This window comes from Hypanus sabinus, chromosome 11 (genome assembly GCF_030144855.1).
Source record: "Hypanus sabinus isolate sHypSab1 chromosome 11, sHypSab1.hap1, whole genome shotgun sequence".
NCBI classification, from domain to species: Eukaryota; Metazoa; Chordata; class Chondrichthyes; order Myliobatiformes; family Dasyatidae; genus Hypanus; species Hypanus sabinus.
Window position 1 is genome coordinate 31,297,731 of NC_082716.1, and position 6,409 is coordinate 31,304,139.

Here is a 6,409-nt window from a genome sequence, read left to right on the forward strand (position 1 = left end):
CCTACCCAATGCGATTGTTTGCTTAAGCAATCATAATTCATTCATCTGCTGCTTAACAACAGCAGACTAGCAAAGGCAAACAAATATTGAAGAATAGTTCATAGACAATTTAAACATATAAAATATTTAAAAATTGAGAAAGATAGAAGAAATAAAGATATCAAAGTCATTAATATTTGAGCAGAATTATTTTATATATTTGACTTCTTATTTGGTTTTTGGCATATTTGCCATTGAGTGAATACAAATGAGTTTGCATGAATTTGAAGAAAATTTCCTTCCAAAAATGTGCAATTTGTGTTTCAATCAGCAACTTCATTAATAGAACAAATGTTATCCCATAATAGCTGGATAAAATATATATTATGTTATATCCAATAATAGACATCAATATTTCATGAGAGGATTTGTGGATTGTATAATGGTTCAGAATGGACTAAGCAGTGTAAGAATACTGAGCACATTACAAAACCGATGTACCATAACTGTGTCTCTTTAAGATACTTGCATTTTATCCTTCATTTTTAAGGAACTGGTTGATGGACTTCTAAAAGATACATTATGGATCTGAATGTGGATGTGTGACATTTTGCATTGTAATACAGCTTTTAAGTTTTTTTTAAAAATAATGATTCTTATGATCCTGGTATAAAATTATCATCAATCTTAACAATGTAGTTGCTTAGAAACAAGTTCCAATTATAACACTGATCTTCAGATTATCCAGCAATTCACTTTCCATGAGTGGTTTGTTATGCAAATTATAATAAGCCTATCCAGTGAAAGTTGTGAACTAAAGTTGGGCATTCTATTAGAATTTGGAAGTTTTCATTTTATGATGGGAAGATTAACTGGTGACATATCAAAGTCCTCAAAAGGGATTATATTTTTCAAATTATAGCAAGTAAATTATCAGAATGTGGTGGAAAAGGATGAGATTCACAACGTGCTCCAAAATCTGGAGTTTTCTTGCTTGTTCCAAAGATTGGAGGATAATATCCACATCTTTTCCTAAATTGTTATTATTTGCCTTTTTTGCATAATTCTGAATGTTATTTAACTGGAGGAGAAAAAGCAACATTGCTTTTGGATGCTCCTGGTCTGGAGGATCAAATGGAATATTCCTGGCCTTAATATGCATTTGCATCTACTCTGTAATGAGGAGCGTAGGGAAAATTAATGATGTGGTTGCTTAGGAAAGTTCTGATTCTTTGCTGTTGTTAATTTATGGTGTTGGCTGACAGGTGAAACAGCTATGCATTTAGGTCTGTGGAGCTCTCTGTCAAGAGATCCAAACTGTCCCATTCTCCTGCCTTTTCTCATAGCCCTGCAAAATATTTCACTGCATTACTTTTTGAAGTCCTGGGTTGATTCTGTTCTCACCATGCTTTGAGGAGCAAGTTTCACATCACAACGACTCTACATATTTTAGTCTTGCACCTCCCGTGAATGTTTTGCTTATCAACTTAAATCCATATGCCCCGTTCTTTTAAATATATATTAATTGTAAAGATTTCTATGTATTTACTCTCTGAAGGCTAACATAGTTTTCTGTACCTCTATTGAACAAGGATAACACCATTAGTTTCTCCTATTACAAGTAATCAAGCCCTCTGGCAACCCAAGCAGTAAGTACCATGTACCAAACCTGATGACTTTGTCATTGAAAGCCACCCAGCCCTACTTGGTAGCTGGTCCCTTGCGCATAATCACATTTCACATCTACCTCTCCACTGTGTTTTGTAAAAGGTCATTAAAATCCTAGATATAACTTGTGTTTAAATATTTTCTCTGCTTTGGTCAACTGGCTAGACTACAGTGATAGTTGATGCTTAAATGAGTGGAAATCTTCCCTGCTATGACTGAAAATGTTCCAAACTGCTTTTACTAACACTTCGTGATCTGACTTAGGATTTACTCATCAATATAATAATACTAAGGACATCAGATTTTAAACCTTCATGCCCCTGAAGTTCAAATAGGATTAACAGGCAGTGATGATTAAGTCCTTAGGAAAGTGAAATGTAGCATAATAAAAAAAACATTAGCAGTCTATGCGGAAAGGGCAAAGATTGGAGCTAATTGAATAATTATCTCAAAGAGTTATGCAAATGTGAACGCACTATTTGTGCTGTAAAATAGTTGAAATATTTATCTTCAAATTTTCAAGGTTAGGTACAGGGTAGATTTAGTAGCCCAGGTGAAGGAACCATGAGGTGATTAATGGGCCAGAAAGGGGAAGCGACTGGAGGGAGGGAGGAATTTAAACTGCACTGACCTGGTGATGATAACATTGGAGAGGGAATTAGTCCTTACAGCTTGCATGCATCTCAGTCAAAGCCCCGTGCCTGAAAATCTGGATTAAGCAGAGATAAGTAAGCCTGATATTTGGCATTTAAATTGGATTCTAGAAAATTAGGATGTTTAGCACAACACAATCTGTCCTGCTTTAGTCTCTCTTTGACAATGAAGGTAGATGTTTTTTTATCACACAGAAGCCATATGAGAACAAGCCATTAACCGAGAGCTGAAAGGCAAGATTTGCTTGTAAGATTTTTTGCATCATTTGAATTGATGAAACAGGCACCATCTAATAAAGCTCCACACCTTCAACAAGCAAAGCCAACACTTAGCCAGAAATATTGTTTACCAATGTAGTGCAAAGGTGCAAAGCACGTTACCTCTTTCCTTGCTTTTCTCAAGAGAAACTCCTACCACTTGCTTTCTGCCAAGTGTTTATATCCACAGTTCATTACAAAGATTCACAAAAAAAATCCTTTTCTATCAGTGCCAACTGTCAAACATTTATTCAGAAATTGTATCCCTTATTGCAAACTTCTCCAGCAAAGGAAGTATCTTGACATCTTCTGTCCTATTAAGGCCTACAGATTCTTATATGTTATGAGTTGACCTTTTAAAGAAATATATACCCCTTTCTACTTTATATTGCCTTGTGGACCGCGGAACTTCCTGTCTTCTTTGGCTCACTTGGCCCAAAATAGCTCTTTTGACATGAACTTGGAACTACCTGAGTGTACATACATGACCTATCAGGAAAGGTTAAGCAAACTAAAGTTGTTTTTGGGAGTGATGAAGGGTGACTTGATAGGCATGCATAAGATTATGAGATTATAGAGTGTTCCCAGGGCGGCAATGGCCAATAGCACGGGACATCCATTTAAGGTGAGTGATCAATGTTTTGGGGGAGATGTCAGAGTTATTTTGCTTCTTTTGCTTTTACAAAATGCACTGCTTGGGGATATTGATAGACACTGATACAATAGGACATTAAGAGTCTTAGATAGGCATATGGATGTAATAAAAATCGAGATTTATGTGTCATGTAGTAGGGAACAGATAGATTGTGGAGTATGTTATCACAACATTGTGCACTGGAAGGGGTGTACTCTACTGTATTTTTCTATGTTTTATAGATATGCCCCTCACCTCCCTCTGGGGTGACACACATGCTTTCATTTTTCACAAGGTCCACTCTCTTCTATCAGATTCTTTCTTCTTCAACCCTTTCTCCACCTTTCACCTCCCAGCTTCTCACTACAACCCCCTCCCCTTCCCAACGACCTTCCCCCCTCACTTGGCTTCAACTGTCACCTTCTAGCCTGTACTCATTTCTTTCCCGCCACTTACTTATTCTGGCTTCTTCCCCCTTCCAGACATGCTGATGGGTCTTTGTCCAAAATGTTGCCTGCTAATTCCTCTCTGTAGATGCTGACTGACCTGCTGAGTTTTTAAGCATTTATAGGTACATTAAAATGTCTTTTTTTCTGAAGGGGAGGAGATAAATGTGAGTATATATTTTATTTTAAGATCTGCTCAGTTCAGTGCAGCAATAAACTGCAATAACCAGTTCACTGAAAAGAAATTCTTTTAAAATTTTTAATAAGGTCAGCAGCAAGGAAAACAGTATCCATCCAGGGAATGGTGCATAGTTCACCAGGAAAATGGGGTAGACTGGAAATATAAAAATGCAACTTTATGTAAAGTGGTCAATCTTCATTAAGACTTTATGCTTTAAAAATATTTTCTGAAATGGGACAGCCACATTAATTCTAATGAATGGCCAGAATTTATTGTCTGAATCATAACATCTTATACTGAATCTTGCCATAGTCCTGGATCTATTTTCCAAAGGCATTCATCTTCAATTTAACCAGTGCAGAACTGACATCCCCAGATAAATTTCCAGTCCTGTTTAGCTCTCAGATGAAACAAATTAGAGTAAAATCAAATTATTGGATTGCATTCCTGAGATAGAAGGCTAAAGCTGTGTGGCATTTAATGGCTTTCAAGCTCTAATTTTTATCATGTCCACAGCAGACACCATCATAGTGCAGATTGGCAGTGAACAAGGATGTGTTATCATCACAAAATCAATTTTCAAACTTCCACTAAATAATTCGGATATTATTCAATCAATATCACTGCACTTCAGAACCGAAGTCAATTGAACCTCACTCATTCAGCTGCAACATGTATGCAAAATACACTTTCAAAAGTTGAGCTACAAGGAGATAACGGTTTATTCACTGAACTGTGTGAGAGAATGGAACTTCCTTGTAACATCTCCAAAACAAATGTCATTTGCCATCTTGACCTTGGTGATTAACACTGCCACTAATCGTGAAGGTCAGTGATAAAATCATGGAAAATGTAGATCCTGTTATATCTTGGGAACTCCTTTCAATGAAGGTAGATAATGATGATATTAATCATCACTTTCACTAAGCTAGTGCAGCCTTTTTCCAGAGGAATTGTGTGCCTCAAGGTGAAGACTTCAAACCTGGCTCAAACCTCAACGTCTACCAGGCTGCAGTAATCTCTGCCTTCTTGAGATATCAAAATCATTATATTGCAGATTATTAATTGCCTGTACTGCAATTTTTCTATCACTTTCACACTTAATTCTGAATTGTTATTGTTTTACCTTGTTCTACCTCTATGCACTAATAATAATTTTGATCTGTATGAATAATATGCAAGACAAGCTTCTCACTGTAACTTGGTAATGTGACAATAATAAACCAATACCAATAGATTGCCTGCAGAAGACACATCACAACACAGGAATGCTGCCTCAAGAAATCCTTCAAAACTACAGTGACAATATCTCTCCCAAGCCTACATCCCCTGTACCAAAGCTCTATTACACTCAGCTCCACTTACATGTCAGGACACCTCATTCCTACAGGTTACCAACTGGACAGAGGAAGTTATCAAGTGACTCCTTGAAAAAGTATAGCATCCAAAATTACGTGAAAATCCCAGGACAGTGGCTGTACAGAATGGAGGTAGAATTGGGAAGGCAATGAGTAACTTTTCCTTTCATTGGTGATAGACAGCACCCCACCCAAACTAGGCACCCAACTACCCTCAAAAAAGCCTCTTGGAATATAAACCTGTAAGTTCACATCATCCTGAACCTGAGAACAAGGAAGCAAGTTATCCTTGGTATCAGAGTTCACTGGTGGGAGACAGAAAGCACAAGAAAATAGGGGAAAATCTGAAAGCTTTCTTCTACAGATTTTATTTTTGCGTATTGCTGATTTTCAATTTCTCTTTCCCAGATTTAAGGTGGTTTGCAGTATTAGGACTGAGAATAGCAGTTCTTACTTAACTGTTCCACTCCATCCACTGAGGTTCAGTCCACGGGGGCTGTCAGTGTGGAGTTTGCACGTTCTCCCTGTGATTATATGATTTTCGTCCCACATCCCAAAGACATGCAGGATGTCAGATAAAGGCCTGAGCAAGATGGTGTCTTTTTTAAATGTCTCTTTTACAATTGCAAGACACTCCTGGATATTAAGAACTTCAAGTAGTGCAGGTCTACCTCATCAGTGAGCAGGAGAGGTAGAGGAGTTGGACGATGCTGACCATGTTGTTGTCTGCTACAGAAAGGCGGAGTCGGTGCAAAAAGGTGGTGTGCAGTCTAAAAGTGTATGATTGCCTCAGACATATTTCTTGTGATCGCAAGACCTGTTGGGCACTGGTAACATAGAATAGTGCAAGTCCAGTTCATTGGTTTATTGGCGAGACCAATGGCCGGAGAGCTGCGTGGTCTTGGTGGTAATGCAGACTGGGCCTCATGCCATGGAATCATCTTTTGCAGCTGCCCAAGAGATTAGACACTGGAGGCAGTGTACTGTGGCATGGCGTCCATGGCGGGTTGGGGTCTGGCACCTCCCATCAGTGCTGCCCTCTAGTGTTTGCTTGATGGAAGCAGGATTGCATTCATCTGCAGACTGCTGCAGGCTTGTTCTTACCAACAACATCCACACACCATCAATCTACATGACATGACACTCAAGGATTTGGGCTTCATTATATTTTGTTGTGTGACTGTTTACTGCTATCCTATATGTGCTTTGTGGTGTGTATGACCATTGGCACC